Source organism: Mycteria americana, chromosome 4 (genome assembly GCF_035582795.1).
Source record: "Mycteria americana isolate JAX WOST 10 ecotype Jacksonville Zoo and Gardens chromosome 4, USCA_MyAme_1.0, whole genome shotgun sequence".
In the NCBI taxonomy this organism is placed as follows: domain Eukaryota; kingdom Metazoa; phylum Chordata; class Aves; order Ciconiiformes; family Ciconiidae; genus Mycteria; species Mycteria americana.
The window spans coordinates 57219374-57244422 of record NC_134368.1 but is presented as its reverse complement, the minus strand read 5'-3'; the positions used below and the strand labels follow the sequence as shown (position 1 = coordinate 57244422).

Genomic DNA, 25049 nt, shown 5'->3' with positions numbered 1-25049 from the left:
TAAAATTTTTTTATAGCTTCAGAGAATCTTGGTGTCCCGATTGTGCAGAAGAGGGATCTGCTGGTGTCTTCCACAGCACCCACTTGGCCAAGAGCCTGTTTCCTCTTAATGTAGAAGGAGAGCACTGGTGAGGAATGGTGCACAACTGCGCCTCATCCCTGTGCAGACTGGAAGCACCCAAAAGGCATTCCCATATCCCAGAGCATGAAAGAACTGCTGGACCCAACCATTCAAGCACAGTTGAAGAGCTCCCTGTATGCTGGGTGTGGAGGAGTAAGTCCTTCAGTAGAAATGTTCTTAAAGAGCTGACATTATATAATAATCATAATAAAAATATACATAAGGTATAACGTTCACCCCTGTCCAAATGGACAGTGCAAGGCTCGAGTACTCAAGAAATTCTAAAGATAAAAGTGAGGAAGTTGCATTGAAATGATAAAAGAAGATGAAGTAATTCTATTTCCATACAGTATATCTGCACCTAAATCCACAGCTTTGATCTTAGCTAAGTGTGAATGAGAAAGGAGTTCTAAGATGTTTATTGAAGGCTCGACCACATTTATTTTTAACTATATTGATTTTTATATGAGAAAGAAAGCTTTATTTGTATAAGAAAAGGGAGTGAAATATATCTAACACCACACCTGATGGAAGAAAGACTCTGCAACATAGATCTCATAAAACTTTAATTTAATATGGCTGCCATATTTAATCTGTCTTTTCTATCTATATACAGAGGGAAGAGTCATACTGTTGAGAAGACACTCATACAAGCGACGTATTTCATGCTGCAGTTTAGTGCAATGTTTATTGGTTTGAAGAAAGCAGCTACTGCTATCAAGTTACCTGTGGGAAACCAAATGTGGTTTTGTTTTGAATTATATGCTTGTATTTTTTTTCTGCCATTGATCTGCCTTCTAGATTGAGTTAACTTCAATTTTAAGCAGGAACACAAGACCTACATCCTACTTCCCCAAAACCATATTAAAAGGCGAAATATCACTATTTTGAAATGCTTACCTGACTTTAAATGTAGAGTCAAAGTTTACCCTAGGAACGGTTATGAAGTCCCCTATCTAAAATCTACTCCATGTGCCTTTAGCTTTTCCCTGTTACACAATGTTTTTGCCTTCAGAAGTTTTACTAAGATGTAGATGCTTGAATGCAGTTTACTTGAAAATTAAGCCCACCCAAAACTCTGCCTTGACAACAGTATCATTTTAACCTGAAACAACAAAAGCTGAAGTCTAGCTTTAATACAACACTACCCAATATTGAATACACAGTAACAATACTTAACTTTTCAACTAGAGTTTTTTCCCCTTCATTATTTTCATCTCTCACTGAATATTTCTTTGAAGTTACTGCACTTGGAATATAATGTAAGTTGAGATGAATTTTGTTCCCTTGAAAGTTAATGTAATAGAAACTATCATATCCTGACAAAATTAAGCCATGCTTCAACTACTCCTACTTGGAAATTGACTCAAAGGTAGAAATAAAATGTATTATTAGTTCAGCAATGAGAAACAGTAAGAGAATTTATGCAGTCATCCATAACCTGAAAGGGTTCTTCTGACAAGCAAAATTATTCTCTAGTTACTGGTGTGTGGTTGCCCAAAAAAGCACATCTCGTGAAACATGCCATCTGAAGCCTTCTTTATAAAGACCTGCTGAATCTTATGAGAACCAAACGAGACAAGAACATCTTTGCAGACTAGTGTGACCAAGCAGGAATCAAGAAGTTGCATACATAAGGCAAAAGAACATCTCTTTTACGGCAACTATAGAGAAAAAAAAAGGCAAGTGAAAGGAAATCTCAAGAACTCTGTAATGCACTAAATACATCAGGAAGGCAAAGGAAACAAATCAAAGACTGGGGGCTGGTGGCTACTCTTAAACAGGTACCTCAGTTTATGAATCTTGCAATGCTGTAAAAGATTCTGTGTGTTTCGAAGTGAGCAAGAAGTACTTGGTAACACTCATCTTTGATAATAACATTGCTAGGTTCAGAAAAGCAAGTTCTCTGCACAGATGCCAACTTACTCCCCACCTTTTAAAGACTTAATGTCTGTAGATCATGTGCTTTACTTCTAGATATCTGCATTTTACTACAGTTGTTTCCAGCAAATCAGCATTAACATACTTTGACTTAAATAAGGCTGATTTCAATTAGGCTAGAGTTTAAAAATTGGCTCTGCAGTCCCACTGCCTTAGGATGCTTTGGTAAAAAAAGTGACACTTGAACACCAATGTTTACCCAAGTTTTAACTGAAAGATGGATCACCATATTTCTCACAGCCTTCTCCATTTAGGGTACTGGAGCACAACAATGTCATTCCCTGTTGTTCACTCAGCTGCCCAGGAATTCCTATAACCACACAAGCTTGCCACAGTCAACCCTAATGAAAACGTAGTCCAAGCCTGTTTACAGTCCTTGCCTCAATTGCATTAGCTTTTGATATCTGTGTGAAGAAAACTCCCTTTCAAATTGTTCTCAAACACTATGTTGAGAAAGGAAAGGATCAACTGCTGGAGAAAGAAGAAAATTCATCCCTTTTATTTCTTCCTATCACACATGTCCTCACTTGGGGAAGGGGAGGTTGTTTTATTTTTTTTTTTAAATGGCAGTCTTGAAAGGAAAGGCATTTGAGAAAGAAGTGTATGAACTCTGTTGGTATGTAAGGAGCTACTGTCCATCAGCAAAAATTTGTTAAGATAAGTACAGTTGCTGTATATCTCAAAGGAGAAGTGGAAAAGCACAGAATGGAAGTTCTTGCTCACCTTCTTGTAATCTATTGATGAAAAATTGGGGCAACATAAGCAATATGGAATGACATCCACTGCATCTTTAATTCTTTTGTAAATAGCAGGCTACACTCTCCAGGATTACCATGAGTATCTTCCCAAGCTAAAAACTTACACAAAAATAAGTGTTAGTTTTTTCCAGGCAAGGAGAGCCAGGGTAGGGAAATTCAAGACTTTAGAAGTCAACCACACTCATCTGATGAGACTTTTATGTATCTTAAGATTCTAGTTTCACTGTCCAAATCAAATGTCACCCATAGTGAATGCCTAACATTCTCTTACGACTTCCCATTCCACGGAAATATGCCTTCTTCATCTAGAGAGTCTTAAGTCCATGTTTTTTAAAATCACTAGGGTCTGAAAAATGTCTGTTTTCCCTCTGCGGCATCTCCTCTGCTTTCCCTTTCTCCCACATTCCTTTCACCCTGTGGGATAACACTGTGGGTATAGTCAAAGGCCATGACACAATGACAAAGAATGGAGCATGAGAAACATAAGAAAGTGTAAGAGACCCAGACTCCCATCTTTACTCAAAGATTTGCAAAACCTTTCTTCTAACCTCAAGAAGATTCATTTCCATTTGGGCTTTACGTAGGATGAGAATGGCAAGCATACATACTAGTTCAAATGAGACTCCAGAAGCAAAGGACCTTTAGTCTCTTGGCCCCTTTGCAATCTTTCCATAAAGATTCAGCCATTCATTTCTTCATATTGCTTGCCCTGATCGCTTAAAATGATATAATAAGGAACTATGGAAAAAGTTTCACTAGCACTTCAAACCACCCCTGCAATTTAACATTTGGAAACAGAATGAGAACATTTAATTCAGCACTAATCAGTGGCCTTAGCATAATGAACTGCCCCTCACCCATCCAGAAGGCATTGATTTTCCCAGTCAGCGCACCTGACACACATCCAGTAAATGTATCTCAAAACACATCTCTAGCTCTTGGTTGCTGGAATTCTGCAAGGCAAATCCCCTGAAGCAAGCCAAAATGGATTCATCACAGGAAGGACAGCAGAAAGCACTTTAGAACTACTTGCAGATAATGGCAAATGTTTTCAAGTAAGTCATGTTGCTTCTCAGAGACGTTCCACTAATGGAAATGAAAATTATAAAAGCCTGCTTGTAAACTTTAGCGTGAGATCACGAAGCAGCTAAATTGCTGCAGCACTGTGGCACACCTGTTTCAATTAAAGCAATTATCCTAAAGCATGGGACATTCCTGCCATCACTGTATCAGCCAGCAGAGCGGCTGCACTTCTATTCTCAAATGCCTATTTAACTAGCATGTAATAAGAACATTTTCATCCTTTATGTACCTTCTGTCGCTAATTGCTAAGTTGTGTGTGAAAACAAATACTTGCTCTATCTGTATAAAATCAAGCCTCATGTCTTCATCATTCTTCTCACTAAGCTCAGCAAGGTCTGGAGTGGGCAAAATGAGGTTCCACAGAGAGGAACAATTTTCCTACAAATGGGATGAGTTTAGGCTTGATCTTGTGGGCTTTCTCTGTAAAGAGATTCCATTGACCTTTCCTGCAATGACAATGGGAACACAGAGCCAAAGAAGTTCTTGGGGTACATTTCCACAGCATGGACCTGACCCAGGTAGGCTAGAAAGATACCTGACTATCAAACCTGACAAAGCTAACATTATTCCCAAAAAGCTGTTTCTCCTGAAAAGTGATACGGCCTTATTCCCTGGTTTAGGCCTCTCTCTCTGATCTGTCCTGTGAATACATAGGCAAGTGTAAAGATTATCACAGTATCTTTGTGTGTGGAGGCCTTGTCCATCCGCAGCTGAATACCTACTGATGGACAGGTGCTCTCATTTCTAATGAACAAGACTAAACATGAATATGGCATATAGAGGTCTGAACTCAGTTCTCTATTTCAAGGTATACCTCCACCTTTATTTATCACCACCGCAATGAGGCAAATTTTTGTGTCATTACAGTCACTTCCTTGAGAGCAAATCGCACCTTTGGTAGATTTAGCAGAATACAACCGGGTAATTCAGAAATGCTTTAGACATGAACAAATCACGAAGAGAAAATTATACCATAATGACAGTATAAAGAGCTGAACGTCATGGTTTAGCCCCAGTCGGCAACTAAGCACCACACAGCTGCTTGCTCACCCTCCCCCGCCCCCAGTGGGATGGGGCAGAGAATCTGAAGACCAAACAAAAGAAAATTTGTGGGCTGAGATAAGAACAGTTTAATAATTGAAATAAAATAAAAATAATAATGATAAATAATAATGATAAATTGTAATGAAAAGGAAAACGGGGGGGGGGGGGGGGGGGGGGGAAGGGGCAAATCCCAGCAGGGAGGAAAAAAAAAGGAACAAGTGATGCAACTTTTCACCACCCGCCAACCAATGCCCAGCCGGTCCCTGAGCAGCGATCGCTGCCCCCCAGCCAACTCCCCCCCCAGTTTATATACTGGGCATGACATCATATGGTGTGGAATAGCCCTTTGGCCAGTTGGGGTCAGCTGTCCTGGCTGTGCCCCCTCCCAGCTGCTTGTGCTCCCAGCAGAGCATGGGAAGATGAAAAGTCCTTGACTGGTGCAAACATTACTTAGCAACAACTAAAACATCAGTGTGCTATCAACATTATTCTCATCCTAAATCCAAAACACAGCACTATACCACCTACTAGAAAGAAAATTGACTCTCTCCCAGCCAAAACCAGGACAGTATCCACCCCTTATTCTATACCATCTACATCATGCCCAGGTCCTACCCTTTCCAATACATTCCAATTAATCACCACCACTTTTCCTGTCTTTTGATATACGCACACAGGTATCATTCCCTTAGTCTATGGGCCATCCCTCTAAAATGTCTGTTCAGTTCATTTAGTCCATGACTTTGGGCTCCATCTGTCATAACAGTCCTTCAGAGCAGGAGAGATGGTGCGTGGTGTTGGATTGTTGCATGCTGAAGCCAGTTCTGGTTCCATCACCACTGCACTTTTCCAGTTCTATCATTGCTCCACTTTGCTTGGTTTCATCGAAGTTCATTCTTCATTAATCTGGGTGATTCTGACTGCAATATCATTGATATGGCATATAGCCACCATAGAAGTGATGACATACAGTATTATATAGCAATTAACATCATAACATTTAATTCATTGGCTATTTTCATCCAAAATCAAATCCCATTGAGGTACACATCGGACTTACCCATCCTTTCGCATTATCCACCAAGTGCACCCAGGTCCTTGAGCAAAAGCAATCCCACGAATGGGTTTTCCTTTGCCTGAAGCAGGAATAACCCAGACTGTCTTCCCCAGCATATTTTTTTATGTGCACTACAGAGACTTTATCCCCTTCTACAGTACGTAAAAGTTTTGACTGGGCAGGGCCAGCTCAATAGGCAGATCCCCTAGTGCTGACTAACCAGGTGGCCTTTGCTAAATCTGTATCCCAGTGTTTGAATGTCCCAGCACCCATTGCTCGCAGTGTAGTCTCTAACCATCCATCGTATCGTTCAATTTTCCTGGAGGCTGGTGCATGATAGGGGATGTGATATACCCACTCAATGCCACGCTCGTTGGCCCAGGTGCCTATGAGGTTGTTTCAGAAATGAGTCCCGTTGTCTGACTCACTTCTTTCTGGGGTCCCATGTCTCCATAGGACTTGCTTTTCAAGGCCCAGGACAGCGTTCCAGGCAGTGGCATGGGGCACGGGATATGTTTCCAGCCATCCGGTGGTTGCTTCCACCATGGTGAGCACATGGCGCTTGCCTTGGCAGGTTTGTGGGAGTGTGATATAATCAATCTGCCAGGCCTCCCCATATTTGTATTTCAGCCATCATCCTCCATACCAGAGAGGCTTTAACTGCTTGGCTGGCTTGATTGCAGTGCATGTTTCACATTCATGGATAACCTGTGCAATAGTGTCCATGGTCAAGTCCACCCCTCGATCACGAGCCCATCTGTATGTTGCATCTCTTCCTTGATGGCCTGAGGTGTCATGGGCCCACCAATAATGGCCTATAGATAATTCACCCTTATGTTGCCAGTCCAGATCCACCTGAGCCACTTCAATCTTAGCAGCCTGATCCACCTGCTGGTTGTTTTGATGTTCTTCAGTGGCCCAACCCTTGGGTACGTACTTTTACAACCAGGTTCTCTACCCGGGCAGCAATATCTTGCCACAGTGCAGCAGCCCAGATGGGTTTGCCTCTGCGCTGCCAGTTGCTCTGCTTCCATTGCGGTGACCACCCCCACAGAGCATTTGCCACCATCCATGAAGCAGTACAGAGACAAAGTACTGGCCACTTTTCTCATTCAGCAATATCCAAAGCCAGATGGGTGGCTTTCACCTCTGCAAACTGACTCAATTCACCGTCTCCTTCAGCAGTTTCTGCGACTTGTCGTATAGGACTCCATACAGCAGCCTTCCACCTCCCATGCTTTCCCAAAATATGACAGGACCCATCAGTGAAGAAGGCATATTGCTTCTCATTTTCTGGTAGTTTATTATAGAGTGGGGCCTCTTCAGCACGTGTCACCTCCTCCTCTGGCGATATTCCAAAATCTTTGCCTTCTGCCCAGTCCATGATCACTCCCAAGATTCCTGGGTGATCGGGGATTCCTATTTGAGTCCGTTGTGTGATCAGTGCGACCCACTTACTCCACGTAGCATCAGTTGCATGATGTGTAGAGGGGACCCTCCCTTTGAACATCCAGCCCAGCACCGGCAGCTGGGGTGCCAGGAGGAGCTGTGCCTCAGTACCAACCACTTCCGAAGCAGCTCGAACCCCTTCCTATGCTGCCAATCTCTCTTTTTCAGTTGGAGTATACCGGGCCTTGGATCCTCTGTATCCCCGACTCCAAAACCCTAGGGGTCGACCTCAACTCTCCCCTGGTGCCAGAGGCTCCAGCTAGGGCCATTCTCCCCAGCTGCGGTGTAGAGCACGTTTTTTACGTCTTGTCCTGCCCGGACTGGCCCAAGGGCTACTGCATGAACTATCTCTTGTTTAATTTGTTCAAAGGGCCCCATTTGAAATCGTTCTTCTTCAGGTCACTTGATAGAGAGGGCTTACCATCAGCCTGTAATTTGAAATATGCATTCTTCAAAACCCCACAATGCCTAAGGAAGCTCGTGTTTCCTTTTTGCTAGTTGGTGGAGACGTGGCTGTTATTTTGTTGATCACATCCATTGGGATCTGATGACATCCATCTTGCCATTTTATTCCTAAAACCTGGATCTCCTGTGCAGGTCCCTTGACCCTACTTTGTTTTATGGCAAAACCAGCTTTCAGGAGGATTTCGACTATTTTCTTCCCTTTCTCAAAAACTTCTTCTGCTGTGTTGCCCCACATGATGATGTCATCCATGTATTGCAGGTGTTCTGGAGCCTCACCCTGTTCCAGTGCGGTCTGGATCAGTCCATGGCAAATGGCAGGGCTGTGTTTCCACCCCTGGGGCAGTCGATTCCAGGTGTACTGGATGCCTCTCCAAGTGAAAGCAAACTGTGGCCTGCACTCTGCTGCCAAAGGGATTGAGAAAAACGCATCAGCGATATCAGTTGTGGCATACCACTTGGCTGGCTTTGACTCCAGTTTGTATTGAAGTTCCAGCATGTCCGGCACGGCAGCACTCGGCGGCAACGTGACTTCATTCAGGCCACGATAGTCTACGGTCAGTCTCCACTCTCCATTAGACTTTAGCACTGGCCATATGGGACTATTAAAAGGTGACCGTGTCTTGCTGATCACTCCTTGGCTCTCCAGTCGATGAATCAGCTTATGGATGGGAATCGGGGAGTCTCGGTTGGTGCCATATTGCCACCGGTGCACCGTTGCGGTAGCGATCAGCACCTGTTGTTCTTCAACCTTCAGCAACCCCACAACAGAGGGGTCCTCTGAGAGACCGGGCAAGGTGGACAGCTGTTTAATTTCCTCCGTCTCCAAGGCAGCTATACCAAAAGCCCACCGGTACCCTTTTGGGTCCTTGAAATACCCTCTCCTGAGGCAGTCTATGCCAAGGATGCACGGAGCCTCTGGGCCAGTCCCAATGGGGTGCTTTCGCCACTCGTCCCCAGTTAGGCTCACTTTGGCCTCCAGTACAGTTAGCTCTTGGGACCCCCGTCACTCCAGGAACACAGATGGGTTCTGCCCCTGTATAGCTTGATGGCATTAGGGTACACTGTGCACCGGTGTCTACAGGAGCTTTATACCTCTGTGGGTCTGATGTGCCAGGGCGTCGAATCCACACAGTCCAGTAAACCCGGTTGTCTCTTTCCTCCACCTGGTTGGAGGCAGGGCCCCTCTAGTCCTGGGTCATAGTATTCATTACTCACTTCTCGTAAATAGAAGTCAGGAGTTCCTTCATTAAAACCAGGAGTAAGATCAGCCCTTCTACTCTGTCTGGGGAACTGCCCACTGGAAACTGGAGCAGCAATTTTCCTGGAAGAACGTCCTTTTGTGATTATTTTTCCTTGCAACTCACATACCCATGCCTCTAGGGTCAAAGTAGATTTTCCACCTCTCTTCCTCATATCCTCTCTGTGGTCATGCAGGTAAAACCACAGGGTGGCCTGTGGTGTGTACCCTCTATATCCTCTCTTTTCAGCAGAGGGATGCTTACTCCTAATGGCTGAGATACTGGTCCATACAGGTGGGGAGTAGGACATATCCTCTTTGAGTTGCTGGACCTCCTGGGACAGTTTCTCCACAGCTGAGATGAGGAAGGAAGAGATACTTTCTTCATATTCCCGGAGCTGGCTAGCTGCTTCATCTGCCATTGGTCCTTCTCCGTCCTTCCAGGTCAGTATTGCCAATGAGTTGGCATACAATGATGGTGCGCTCTGTACAAACTTCTGCCACATGGGTCGTGTACACCGGACTTCCTCTGGATCTCTGGTTAACTGCTCGTTGTCCAGGTCCCCATAAATCACCTCCAGCATGGCTAATTCCCTCAGGTACTGGATACTTCTCTCCATGGTGGCCCATTTGCCTGGGCGATCTATAACATCTTCCTTGAAGGGATATCTTTCCTTCATACCTGACAGGAGTTGCCTCCAGAGGCTAAGGGCTTGTCTCACCAATAGCTAAACCCACGACGCTGAAGTAATACACTACTTTTTTTATGATTGCTGTGGAACAAGTCTTTAAGGTCACATGAAAACCTGAACAAGCTGTATCAAGGTTGTATTGACTGATGCTAGTGCTACTAGAAACGACCACCACCTGAAGCTTTCCCTTACACTATCACTATAACTATAGTTCTATAAACATGAAACATTTTAAACAAATTTCAATTTCAAAATTTCACTGTTAGGGTAAACCAAAGTATCCTTTTATTTATTTATTTATTTATTTTATTGCCAGTGTTTCTCTTATCAGGATCTCTCTAGATGTGCCTATCCTTACTTACCCCAGGGATTTTTGGATTTAAGATCACATTTAAAGTCTGCTTGTTTAAATTCAACTTCTTTACTTTTTCTTCTGCCTTCTGTTGCTTTTTTCTCTGCCACCTTTGATTCCATTGTTACTTCAGTTTCTCACAAATTCTTATATCTAATTCCTTCAAAATAAGAAACAAAGAATGGAAAACATGTTCTGCAGATATTAATTATTGCTAGGGGAAACAGTCTCATGAAATCCAGTACATTTACCTCTATCACAAGAGAACATGCTTCAGAAAATGGTGCATATACAAGAAAACAGAAAGCACTGATCTTGCAAGCAATAACATTTTGGGCAAGTTGCTGTGGTTCCAGCTGCTGTGATCTGGGGAAGTCACACAGTAGCACTGCTGTATCAAACACAAGGAAAATGTCTTACACATGAATTAGTTTAATTTGTACACCAGGGACTTGGCAGACGCTGATCATCAGACAATCACCATTATATGACAATGTTTTTCAGTAAATACCACCACTTATTGCAATTTCTGCTCAGAGATTTCTGTGTTCCCTGCATTTGTAATGTGGTCAAATACACTGAATTAACCATAGATGACATCCCAACAGTTCCTAAGTCACAGATTATCATTGACACAAGAAATCTGTCTGGTAGAACTCTTAAAGCAGTCATAGAATCACAGAATGGTTTGGGTTGGAAAAGACCTCTAAAGATCATCTAGCCCAAGCCCCTGCCATGGGCAGGGACATATTTCACTAGATCAGGTTGCTCAAAGCCCCTGTCCAACCTGACTTGGAACACTTCCAATGATGGGGCATCCACAACTTCTCTGGGCAACCTATTCCAGTGTCTCACCCATACTTCTTTAGGTTTCTAAAACTATTATGTTTCCTTTGCCACAAGTCAGCAGAGTATCCAGGGAGGGCTTCTGACACCCCATAAATCAAATGGCTTGATCTTCTCCTGCCTTTGCAGGTTGATTTTAAATCCATTTTTTATGCATCTCATTTACTTGAGCATTCATCCAGAAATTAAAGGAAGTGTGAGAAGCAGTTTCTATTTGATTTATAACATACCTAAGCTATGAGGCTATGAAAGAAGGTGTCCTCCAGTTTCAGCTCATTTCTTTTGTCCCTTTCTGACAAACATGTGACAGTCACCAAAAAAACCCCAAACAACAACAACAACAAGACAAATCTCTAATCAGTGTTGGACAAACACTTTATATTTTTGTGTTGACCTTTTAAACAGCATTCATGCTAATGATGCACACAGAAGGAAGTAAATGAAGTAGAAAATAATTACATAAATACATGTAGCTTCATAAAATGAGCAATGACAGAGCTAACAGTGAGTTAGAAACCAAGCTAAATAAAACATTCAGCAACAACCTCAGTAGAAAGCTTTCTCTATATTAAATCCACCTCAGCTTCCTCTCTACTGCCTTAAGACAAAGATTCTAGACACTAGCTATATAACAAACTACTTTTATTTCTGCCCATCAGACAGAAAGAAATCAAGGCTTGCACATGAGTGCAAGCCTGCCTTCACACAATTCACCCACAGGATTGCAAAATCAACTGCAATGCCCAAATACGGTTAAAGCTTACATGAGATTCAAAAGGCATTTTTCCAGCAAGCATATCTCCTCAGTATAAGTTTAACATATGCAATTATCTTCCCCCCGCAAAATATAAATTCTCAAAATTATTACCAGTCCTAAAATAGGACCAAATTGGAGAGTTACCTGGGTATCAATTTTAAGTTCTCCTGCAGTGGACAGCTCGCACAGAAAGGTTTAATATAACTACTACTGCCTTTGACCAAATGGGTTGCTTCCTGGAAATGAACCGATTGGAAGTTCTGTATGTTCAGGTTCTTGCAAACAGATTTACCATACCATCCATACATACAGAATCACAGAATTGCATAAGGTTGGAAAAGACCTTTAAGATAATCGAGTCCAACCGTAAACCTAACACTACCAAGACCACCACTATACCATGTCCATAAGCACCTCATCCAAACGTCTTTTAAATACCTCCAGGGATGGCGACTCAACCACTTCCCTGGGCAGCCCCTTCCAATGCTTGGTAACCCTTTCAGTGAAGTAAAATTTCCTAATATCCAGTCTAAACCTACCCTGGCACAACTTGAGGCCATTTCCTCTTGTCCTATCACTTGTTACTTCTCCCAAGAAGAGACCGACCCCCACCTCTCTACAACCTCCTTTCAGGTAGTTGTAGAGAGCAATAAGGTCTCCCCTCAGCCTCCTTTTCTCCAGGCTAAACAACCCCAGTTCCCTCAGCTGCTCCTTATAAGACTTCTGCTCTAGACCCTTCACCAGCTTCATTGCCCTTCTCTGGACACGCTCCAGCACCTCAATGTCTCTCTTGTACTGAGGGGCCCAAAACTGAACACAGTATTCGAGGTGCAGCCTCACCAGTGCCGAGTACAGGGGCACGATCATTTCCCTAGTCCTGCTGGCCACACTATTTTTGATACAAGCCAGGATGCCATTGGCTTTCTTGGCCACCTGGGCACACTGCTGGCTCATATTCAGCCGGCTGTCAACCAACACCCCCAGGTCCTTCTCTGCCAGGCAGCTTTCCAGCCACTCTTCCCCAAGCCTGTAGCGTTGCATGGGGTTGTTGTGGCCCAAGTAAGCAGGACCTTGCACTTGGCCTTGTTGAACCTCATACAATTGACCTCGGCCCATCGATCCAGCCTGTCCAGGTCCCTCGGTAGAGCCTTCCTCCCCTCAGGCAGATCAACACTCCCGCACAACTTGGTGTCATCTGCAAACTTACTGAGGGTGCACTCGATCCCTTCATCCAGATCATTGATAAAGATATTAAACAGGACTGGCCTCAGTACTCAGCCCTGGGGAACACCACTTGTGACCAGCCACCAACTGGAGTAAACTCCATTCACCACCACTCTTTGGGCCCAGCCATCCAGCCAGGTCTTTACCCAGCAAAGAATACACCCATCCAAGCCATGAGCAGCCAGTTTCTCCAGGAGAATGCTGTGGGAGACAGTGTTAAAAGCTTTACTGAAGTCTAGATAGACAACATGAACAGCCTTTCCCTCATCTACTAGGTGTGTCACCTTGTCGTTGAAGGAGATCAGGTTGGTCAAGCAGGACCTGCCTTTCCTGAACCCATGCTGGCTGGGCTTGATCCCCTGGTTATCCTCTACATGCCATGTGATGGCACTCAAGATGATCTGCTCCATACCTACCATACTTTACTGTAATTGCTGCATATTCTCACTCTTGGATACAAACAGGAAAACTATGCCTACATAATTATGTAAACTGGAAGTATCTCACCAGTACTTTCAGCTTTTCAAGCACACTATCTTTCATTTCTAGTTAGAAAGGTACAGAATAGAAAGTGAAAACAAATCCTTCTTGAACCATTTCTGAGACCAAATTAAACCTTCTCTCACTACAGTCAGAGAACCTGTGTAGTTCAAATATAGTAAAACTCAGAAGCTTGAGGGGGACAGGACAGGACCAAGGAATTATGAAGCATCCTGCTTTTTACATGATCAAGCCCCTCATTGTTTGACTAAATCTATATAACCAAATTTTTACTTTCCTCTTGAATATCCAGAAAAAGAAAAATCTTAAAACAGGCTGATGCTGTCATAGGTCTATCACCATCTTCTTTGTACATACATTTTATTGGTGTCTAATCTAAGACTCCTCAAGATACCACAGTTTAACATGCCATCTGCTCAGCAATAACTGGCTGCACGTTTGGTATAGATATGAAATACAATGTGCAGCCTTACATTTCCTCCTCTGAAGTTTATACTGCCCATGCTCCATCTTTCATTTACAGCAGATTACTGCTATAACTGCACAGACATCTTAAAACCACAAAAAAATCTCACTGCTACCAGAAGGGGCAGTCCTACACATCTCTACTATACAGTTGCTTATACCTATCCTGGCAACTTTTTTTTTCTTTTTTTTTTTTATTCGCCACTTCGATCAACTCCCCAGCCTGCTTTGCCTTGCAGTTGCCTAAACAATTCTGTTGACAAAAGGGAAAATGAGGCATGGGATAAATCCAAGCCTCTGAAGTTAATGGGAGGGGTCATTAGAGTGAGTCAACATTAATATTCAGTTAAGATCATGAGTATACTTTTAAAACAAATCATCTGATTGTCCTCTTACCAGGCTTTGCTTCACCTTACCGACTGGCCCTGGAGCACATAAACTGCATACGTTTCAGATTAAAGTAAAGCAGAATACGTGCTTCAGAATCACACCTAATGCATGCCACCTGCTAATGCCATAGGACCAGACTAGAGCAAGTTCAAAATAAGCTCCCTTCAATGTACCCTGCATGGCTTTCAGTTCCTTAGCACCTACTGCTGGCCTCTACAAATCCCCTTCTGTAGGGAGCACTATTTACCAGTGTGGAAGTAGCCTTACAGCATCTGGGAAACTAAGTCCTGAGAGTGCTCACTGACTTGAGCACTCCACAGCCACTCAATGCTTAACTGTAGTAACGTGAACATGCATCTGAGCTCCCACTCACTCTTGCACACTTGTACCAAAGCAGGTTCTTCAAGCAACATTTTTGAACATAGCCACTTTCACCGAATTCATAGCTGGTACAGACTGCAATGCCGTATGTTCCTGTGGTATTTAATGCACTTATAGGTACCTGGATTGGCTAATTAGAACTACAACAAAATGAAACACTTATTAAATTAAATGCTTATTATGACATTAAAATTCACTGCGCAAGACTTTAACAATAAACTAAGAAGGAAAATATCCAGAAATAAAAGAACATGTTCAAGAGTCATTTTCAAAAAATGACAGTTGCTTAAACCTCTTGTAAAACTTTTCATCAATCTGATCTTCCAGTAAGAAACATAAACCTACAAAAAGAGAGGAATTTAAGTTTGGAAATGCTCCTCTAAAGACTCCTACTGCTTTAATAAAGACTTAGATTCTTAACTATCAAACTATCATTTATCCAGTACTGGATTGTTTCAGGCAAGCTTTTTTTTTTTTTTTTGGTAGATGAGTGTGAAAACTTTGCTCTTTTCAGCGAACTAAGCAAAACAGACTGGTTTGGGGTGAGTATGTACATTTTGGCAATTTAGATTTTACAATGCTCATCTGTGACATAATTGCAGTGAGAGAAATAAAATAGTATAATTGAATTTTACAATATTTTAAGTATGGTTAATGTTCAACCCTTGATTTCTGATAAAAAGGACTAGCTTTTCACAGAAGTCTCCAAAACGTTAAATCCAATGAATGAGTTGTCAAAAAAGGGTAGTTCTGCCTTTTTATGATGTTATTTAAGGCATGTTTTAAAGAAGAGGTTGTGTACAAAATGAATAATAATGATTATTATACGTCATCCACAATGAACACTATGGACTTAACAGCATGTGGGAGTACAAAATTTATGGTATATACTATCTATTTGCAAGCTAAAATACAGGAATATGGATTGCCATTTTAATGAATTCTATAAGCTTCAGTGTTGGAATACAGGTTGTAAGTTCACCAATGAAACAGAGCTGTTTTTAAACTCTCGTAGAAAACCACCTGACAATGGCTTGGCAAGAGCGCTATAAGAAAATTAAAATGAAACTGTCCTGAATGTACCCTGTAAGCAGAAAATACTTCTGTTTCCAAACTGATAAATGTAGGATCTGCCTTAAACTTTCACAGAAAATATCTTTTCTCTAATTCAATCATTACAGACTGTTCCATGCATTCAAGGCCAAATTAGATTTGGCCTCCTCTAAAATGGTTACTCTTGAACAGGGAACAGAATTGATAAGGGAGAGAAACAAATTTGGAAGTTTTGATAAGATTATGGTGTTACAAAAACAGAATGCAAGTATGAAAACCTTAAAAAGTTTTGATTAAAAACACTGGCAAAATTTCCTCTGGTAGTGTGCAGCAACAAAGCCTCATTGATTAAATAGAGCTATTCTGACACGCACTAGCTGGGGAATTAGCCTTTTACAGGGAGGAAGTCTACAGCAATTGGAGATTCAGTGAAACGCTCTGGTAGCAGACATCTTGGCAGGGGTGGAGGAAAAAAGGTGTACTGAGTTTTCTGCATTTTTATTGGATTTTCTAGATAATATTGAACATCCTTTCCAAGCAAGACTTTTTCTATTCTTTGATTCAATCTTTATTAAATTTTCTAGTAGCCCTACCTTTTAAAAATACTATCTGAAAGATTCAGATAAATTTGAAATGTAAATTATCTTTAGATATTAAAGTAAGATTAAGCTGCAAGAAATTACTTTCCGGACATAGCTAAAATAATTTAGACACTCATAAAGATGTTGTGTGGTCTATCTGGTTTACTTAAAGGCCTAATCAACATGCTTTGAAGTAAACGCGAATTGAGACTCATAAATCACATGGATTGTTTATTTCAGTTCCCTTGAACAAACAAAAGGCATTTGAGAACTAACGATGATCAAATAGTAATTTTTCAGAAGGCTTTTTTTTTTTTTTTTAAAGTCAGCTCCAAAGTTCTAAACATGTTCGATCTGATTGAGCCAGCTTCTCTTTAAATGCTCAGATAAACTGAGCTTATAATGGGAAGAAGTTGTTCTATGTAGACACAGTCTGCTTGTACACTGTTAACTGCATTGGCCATTTTCTTAGGATTTTTCATACGTATGCTCAAGCACACAGTCCTGGCTAGCATTCTGTGCTTATCAGTCATAACTGAATTATGTGAATGCTATTGCAAACACTTAAAAAAATCTTGGTAACAAAACCTCTAGAGAAATCACTATGTGATGAAGGATTTTATACTGAATACTGCATATTTACCAGTTTCCTGGTGTATTACATATCTTTAAAAGGAAGCTAATCAAAGTCAGATATCTGTGTTTTGCTGTTTGTATGGGTTTGTTCATTAAAAAAAAAAAATCGATTTCTGTCAGTCATGCATATTATAGTTTACAAAGAGCAAGTGCCCAAGTCTTTTCAATCACATAAACCTTAATAAATCAGAGGAACACCACACTTGTGGCTTCTGATAAAAGTACACTTGTTTTCATTTAGTGCCCACTATCACATTAGCATTAAACGGCTTTGAAGCCTGTACTGTATTTAGCATTTCATTTTTACAGAAGACACTAGCATTACTTAAGATTGGGGCTTTTATTTTCAGTCCTCAAATGGCTCTAAATTGTCCTTGTTCAATTCATTCCAGGCATACTATATTTTTTCCTTTCAGCTATTTAAACTGTAAATGTTTCATGAATAAATGAAAATGATGAATAATAGAAGGGTGCACTATATGAAAATGTTTAACATATATATTATTCAATTTCTTAAAAGTTCCATTAATAAATGCTATTCCATACATTTTTTCTATTTTTTCAAAACATTCTAGAATTTTTCATATTTTCCATTAGAAAATAAATAATGCTTACTATTTCAACTGTACCTCTAATCTGGTATTAAAAAACCCCAAAACCGCACTACTTTTTATTGACTACAGTAAACGAACTTGAATTACTTATTCTTCATGCGTTAACATTCCCCCTGTGCTATAGAGAACAACTAAAAAAGTGTAATATTCAGGGTTTTTTTAATTTGGAAGTGTAACGATAAATAGTGAGTGAAAATATCATTACCTCATTACAGTTTTGTCAGGAAAATAGCTTGCTTTGTTCAAGAGACAGAACAATGCATGTCCCCAACACTGAGAAACTTGGAGGGTAAAGTACATTAAGGCATGAACTGAACTGTATGTGTATTCTCACACAAGGACTTGAATGCATTCGAGAGCCTTTGACAGGATCTCAGTCAGGTTGGGGGGGAGGGGGAGGCAGGGTTGTTTATCTTTTAGTCTGACATTATCTTTATTTCTTGTAAGAAGAGATTCTTTTATCTGGTTAATACAGTATGTCTAGGGTAGGGGATCTAGGATTAGGTATTAGCTCCTAGATCCAGCTGCACTATTCAGGTGCACCTTAATTTGGGGTCAGAGCAAAACTCGGGCATCCATGAAAATCTCTCTTCCTTCCCACCTCTGATGTTGGTTTCCATAGAAAGGAAACCCAAGAATGTGAGCTATACAGAAGCTGTGGTACACTTCAGCAGAAAGACCAGACACAGCCATAAAAGTCACTTGGCTGATAAGATGGATGTTTTACTTGTGGTTTTAAGAGGTTCTGCTAAATTGAGAGGTAAGACTGAGAACCTTATAAGAATGCAGTCTCCTCATCCTATCCAAATTCTTTACCTCAAACTCATGTGTAAAATCAGGAAACTGCTGGAGTATGTTTCACAAGGGCAAAGAGAAGAACAAGAAATGTGTGCAGGACCTATGGACTTCAGAGGCAGAGGAACAAAAGTTTTCTTAAAAGATGAAGAAATTAAGAAATAAAGACATCTACTAAGACATTCTAGTGGGAAAGGGGGAAGACATTTGCAGGTTTTTTTTCCAGCTATGAAAACCTGCAAAATTCAGCAACTCACTTGAGGTAAGTTTACCAGTAGGTACAGAGGAAAAAATACAGAACTTGACAAAGGTACTGCATTTCAGCTTCATAGTCTTATATGAATTGTCCCTAGTTCTTAAACAGAAGCAACAGCAGTTACAAAAATCCCCATTCCCTTTTTCTAAAGAACATCCTTAAGTATATACATACACACTTTCAGACAAAGACATGCACATCACACCACATGCAATGGAAATATTTAAAATGCCAACAGATCACCAATGAAGTTTTAACAATTTTTCACCCATTTTCTTTGGTTGCTTTTCTTTTTTGATTTTCTGATTTTAGTGTTGTATTTATCAATAATAACAATGAAATATTGCAGTATGAATCTGTAGTTGATACAAACATAGATCTCAGCTGTAGAAATAAAACTATGGTGTAATACATCAAGACAGCTGGATATGCTAGAGACAGCATTTCCAAGAAAAGCCCACTACTCTTAATATCTGTTTTGAGGAACCCACTACTGCATTGACCACTGGGAAGGTGGAACATATGCTTGTAAAACCATCTCCTTTCTCATCTCAGCATCCTCTAAGAGCTTCTCTGGACAGGAAAGCTAAGCCCTGCACTGCACATTGCAAACCACCACTGTGTCCAAACTCTGCACAGACGCTCAAAAAGACTGCAAAAAGTTGAATAGGCTTTGAAATTACTTTTTTTTTTCCAGTTAAAAGCAAACATGGCTGTTTTACCATTTCTACTATTACGATGTCGTCATCTTTTTTTTTTTTTATTTAGAGAGATAAGGGTCTTGGGTTTGTAGCATTAAGACACTCATATCTTGGGTATCATTCCTAGTTTTCTATGTCATTCTTGGACAAGCTGTATAATTTAGGACATCTTATTATCTCTCTTCTTTTTTTAAAATATTACCATAGCTTAAAGGGAGCATTCAACACCAAGATAACATAACATAACAAGTTTCAATGAACTACCATAAATACTGAAAAGAAAAAAATCCTTCCGTGCAGCATCCCACCCAAGGGAATTCTTATTGCTAGGACTACCATACTCTTTCTCTAGATTTGGTTTTGGGTCTATCTGCACAGCAAAGAACTGCTGTATGAAAACTTACCCCTTGCTTTTTTCACACTATTACAGCACTCTGAGTATTTAACTCTTTCTGCCCTTGCCAGAATTACATTTTATTTGCTTAGAACAGTGTGGGACCTGTAAGTAAGTGTATTCACAACAATTTTTGCTCTGCTCTCATAGCAGACACAAATGTGTCTTCTACATGTGCCTGAACATTAACAATAGTTTTCCAGCATTTTACATACAAATAAGAGAGATACCACTCTAACAGCCATGTTCAAGTCAGTTTTATAAACAGGCAGCAGAAGCAAGTCATAATAAATACAGAGATAAATAAATGTATTTTTATCCTTTTAATGTTTTTTTTCCCCACAAGTTGAAAGCTACTGCCCTGACAATTCTCATGCAGCTGATCAGTTACCATTTAGGTTTACTGCAGACCTGCTTATTTTCAGTATCCGCATTACCCATCCAAGACTTTACTTCAAAAAGACCGAGTACTCACAAATCCACCTGTGGTAAAGCATAACAGCAATTCCTAAGCATTTTGAAGAGAAATCCCAAGTATTTCAAGAAAGGTAAACAAACAGGCTCCTAAAAAACATGTGGACATTTCCAAAAATCTATCCATGAACTGTCCCAAATTTTCAAAAAAGCTCATCTCCTAAAAATAATGGGAACTACTTGGCACTACATGCTTTTGAAAAATCTTAGCATCTTTTTTAATAACAGCTGTCATTTACTTATATTTTTGAAGTACACTGATACTATCTTCATGACGAAAAAGGAAGGAAGAAGGAAGTTTGCTTTCCTTTTCTAATTGCAGTATACGTTACTGTGTACTTCAGGGTTTGAATGCTCTGAATCAATGCTCAGATGCTATACTAGTAAAATACTGTTCTCTGATGAAAGTAGTAACTGACTATCACTGAAAGCTGACATTCCAAGTAGGCTATACTCAGGCAGTAACCGTATTTCGTATAGATATGCTGTGAGTTCTTATTTGTCATAAAAGTGATTTCAAGATACTGCTAAAATGAACTGTACTCACTGTTGAATATTTGTTTTTAATAATATGTAATATTTGGCAATAGAGTCATTAGTTAGCAATTGGTCATATAATAAAAATGACTGCTCATCACCCCTAAGCTCACAAGTAGCAATGAACCATAGCCACAAACCGTAGCTATTTATAAATACCTGTATAAAGTTTCAAGTCATTTACAGCGGTTAAGCATGTGATCTGAAATCAAAAAGGTGCTTTCCAAACTCAGCTATACCTCTGCTTGAACTATCTCAATGTCAAACATGTGTAAGCCTTATCTTATTTAATTGTACACAAAGACTCAGCAAAACATTAAAAAACAAAGTAATGATGGGACTGCTTCAGACCAGTTTGCTTTAACTGTCAGGCCTGCAATAGCATAAATTATACTCTGTGGCTTAATACAAAGCCTTGCTTTCTTACTATGCAGGGAGCCAATAAACACTAAATAATCATCAATATTATCACATGAAATAGATCCCAGTTTAAAATTTAGATCTTGGTATTCATGACTCCCTTCTTATCTTCACAGCAGTTTCAAAATGCCTAGATATTTAAAATACCATACTGAGCTTATTACTTTTGTTTACATTTAATAAAACCTAGCTGTTTATCACAGATCACATTGTAATAGTGTGATTTTAATTTATACAAAGGTCAGGGCAACTTTATTTTTTTAATGATAGCCAGAAATGACTGGACCTCCCAGGCGGATATAATTACATCACAAGCTATTGCTGCTGTTTGCATTGTGGCACTTAGGCTTATTAGAGGAGTTACATAGAGGAGTTAAAACATTCTTTATTACTTACAAGCAAATAAAGGAGTACCTAAGCTAACCAAATGCCCAAAGACCAGCTTCAAGAGATATACAGACAACAAAACAGTGACACTGTGGCTCTTGAGTCCCTGGACACAAACGTTTTTCTTTACAGAAACTGAGATCACTGCTCTTTCTTTCACCTTTATTGTGGCATCAGTTGTACAGTTTTTCAAATGTGGGTGGTCAATTGCTTGTATGCAAACTTCAGTAATCACTGCTTGCAACACAAGGGAGACCGGAGAGGATTAGCATAAGGGAAACCTCTTGTTAGCATCAATTTTTGAATCTGAATCAGCAACCCAACACTTCTGAAGACAAATGATAGCTTTGTGTTAATTATAAGGTACTTGAGCTTCAAAGCTTAATGGATTCCATTTTTCTTTTTGTCATACAATATTTTTTTAAAATAGAACATTCTAGTTTCTAGCCAACAGGCTCGCCTGAAAATGTTGCATCTGGAATACACATCAGAAGAACTTCTTTATCCACGGTGACAATTTCCATTTCTACATTTTAAGGAGACAGATTTCAGCTTTAAAATGCTGAATATTATATTTTTGTTTCTCATTGCAGAAATATCAAAATGTTTCCTCAATAACAAAAAATAGGAACTTCCTTTCAGAATAATAAGACTGTAACAGATGACAGCAGCTTTTGCAGTACTGGCTTCTTTGATACTCAAATTACTAATACATTATTATAAGTAATATTAATTATTCATATTATGATGCTATTGCTAAGGCTGCTTCAAAACTCCACCACTAGACCCCTTAGATTTTGAATCACATCATGGTCCGAGACCTATTTTGTCCTAAAAGTGAAGGAGTTTAAAAATTCAAGCAATCCCTAATTCTTGAGAAAAACAAAAATCAAGTATTATTTGTGTCTATTCACTGGCTAGATTCCTCGCAGAATATCTGTCATGTAAACACTGTCCCAGAAACCTTTGGAGGCACGGAAGTGTACATCATGTAAATAAAGAGCACACGATAGAAGATCTCTGATATTTATGTTCATGAGTATGGAGAGGAGTGATAACTCAAACATGGCATAGCCATTAACAAGTTATCCCGTCAGTGCCTTCTGTCTCAGGTGAAGACAGATGACATCAAGGATCGTGCATTACGAATGTATTGTCTCTACTAGGTACAGCATGTTTAATGGAATTTGCATAAAGAAGTTCATCTAGGCTAGGGTTTCCTACAAAGTACTGACAAGAACCAAGCATGTCTCACCCACCAAGCATCCCAAACAGTTTTCAGATTTGAGCTAGAGTAGGCCTTGGGCAATCCACCCAAAGCAACTTCAATACCTCACAGCTAATGTCCCATCAGGAGAAAACAGACGTCTTGTCACTGTGGAAAGAAAGGTTTGGTGCTGCGGTAAAACTGCAAGAGGAATCTATGCATGGAGGTCCCAGGTGGATGAGGCTTGCGCAGAGCAATACATGAAAAAAATTACATAGACAAATGATGACAGAGTAGACGGCCAGCATATTCACTGCTGGCTGAACCTACAGTTACTTGTTTCCCTGCCAATGCCAGTGAGTGGAACTGGCTGCAAGCAGCTGGGAAACTGGCCATCCCTCTTTGGTACTCTTAGATGTTTGCTCAGCAATTACTCCAGCAATTTCACATGCATACTCAGGATTTGACTGCCTTTATTCACCAAAAGCCAGACTTTAAACTGGATGACAGGTCATGCACAATTGTATACTGTCATTTATATAAAGTGATCACTAAGCAAACGTCTGTGATTATCAGAATATAACTAGTTCACATCTAGAAATATGTTTGCCTAATAACTGGGATAGTTACATGCATATTTAAAAATGCTATTAAACATGTGGTTTTGCTCATGCACACTACTTTTTTCTTTAGAGAAGCTTCGCTTGCAATACTGCAAATCTAGATAGCAAATCCTATCTATCAAAGGCTAGATACTAATAAAATAACTATATCCATTTTACAACCAGATGGGTAGAAAGCAAAGCAGTCCCAAGTTTTGATATTTTACCTACAACTAACTTAACTACACAACAGCTGAGAAAGTCACTTTGCCTTTCTTCTCTAGTGTTTTCATCTATATAATGAGAGTAGTAGGTAGGGATGGCTTGCAATACTAATATCATTAGAATGCTGCATTTGATAATTAATAACTAATATGGTCACTTTGATGTTATAAAATGATACAAAATATTAGGTACTCTGAAAAAACCTGTCTTGACATTTGAAGTAGTAATTTAAAGTGATGAACCAGAACAGTAAACCAAAGCACTGAGTCACCTTTGCAGAGTCAGGCCTTCAGATATCTCTTTTGATTCCTCATTCAGAAAATGAGGATAAAATATTGTCCCGACTAATAGAAGAGTCACAAAGATAAAGCTGAGCTCCCTGCTGCAAGCAAGTCAAACCTCTGGCACCTGGCTGCACATCTTTCATTTCCCCTTTACTGAGTGCCCAGTTTTGCAGTCACTGGTTTGTTTTAAGTGTTGCTGAGCCTTGCAAACGCATGTGAAAAAAACGGGAACAGTAAATACACAGGATTTCTGTGAATAAGGAAACATGACTGGGAAGAATGAACACAGGGACAAGGAGTCAGGGGTTCCTGGTTCAGATTCAGGACTGCCTCTGATTTACATGTGAACCTCGTAAGTTATTTTATCTTTTCATCATTTTTTTCCACCAGTAAATGGGATGATAATAAAATCCACTACTGCCAAGGGAGTAACAAAATACACACTAACAGTTTTGAGGCACACAGATAATGTGACAAACACCAATGAAAACATAAATAAGGAAATGAATATTTCTGTGCAAAGTCTAGCAGGGTTTTGCTGTACAGTATAAAATAAGGCTGGATCCCATACTGAATGCTGAGAGACTGAAAAAGGATGATAAATTTTTAATTAATAACACAGCATGTGATTAGCCAATTAAGACTATCCCAGAGTGGATATACGCATAAGACAGTATTAACATTGCTCATACAACTTTTATTCTTTCATTTCCTAAATTTTTGGTGCCAGACTTCCCACTCTTCAGAAAAGTTACATTGTATACTGTAAGAGAATAATACCTGCATTGAATACCACTTGCAATTGAGGACTATTTTCAAGTAAAAGTTATCTAAAACTGTCTTGAGGTACTAAGAACAGCTGCCTCAAAAACTCTGGCACAATTTGCCATGAAAACATGCAAACAGGTAAGATGAGTTGAAATATCAAAAGGAAAAAAAAAAAGGTTTTTTTTACTAGCCATGCTAACAGGGTATGCACCCAATAAGCACCAAGAATTATCAAGAAAAAGCAGAGAATACCTCATGTAGGTTTCTCCACTTTCCAATGTGACACTTGGACAACAACCTGGGGAAGCAAAGGAACTTCCCGGGCAGCAGCGCATCCCATTTCTCCCCACGCA

The 25049-nt window shown here is 40.1% G+C and overlaps 1 protein-coding gene across 2 annotated transcripts in view; it reads right to left on the bottom strand.

Moving 5' to 3' along the window:
* BANK1 (B cell scaffold protein with ankyrin repeats 1) overlaps nucleotides 1–25049 on the bottom strand; it is a 161979-nt gene that overhangs the window by 136335 nt on the left and 595 nt on the right. The window lies entirely within an intron of this gene.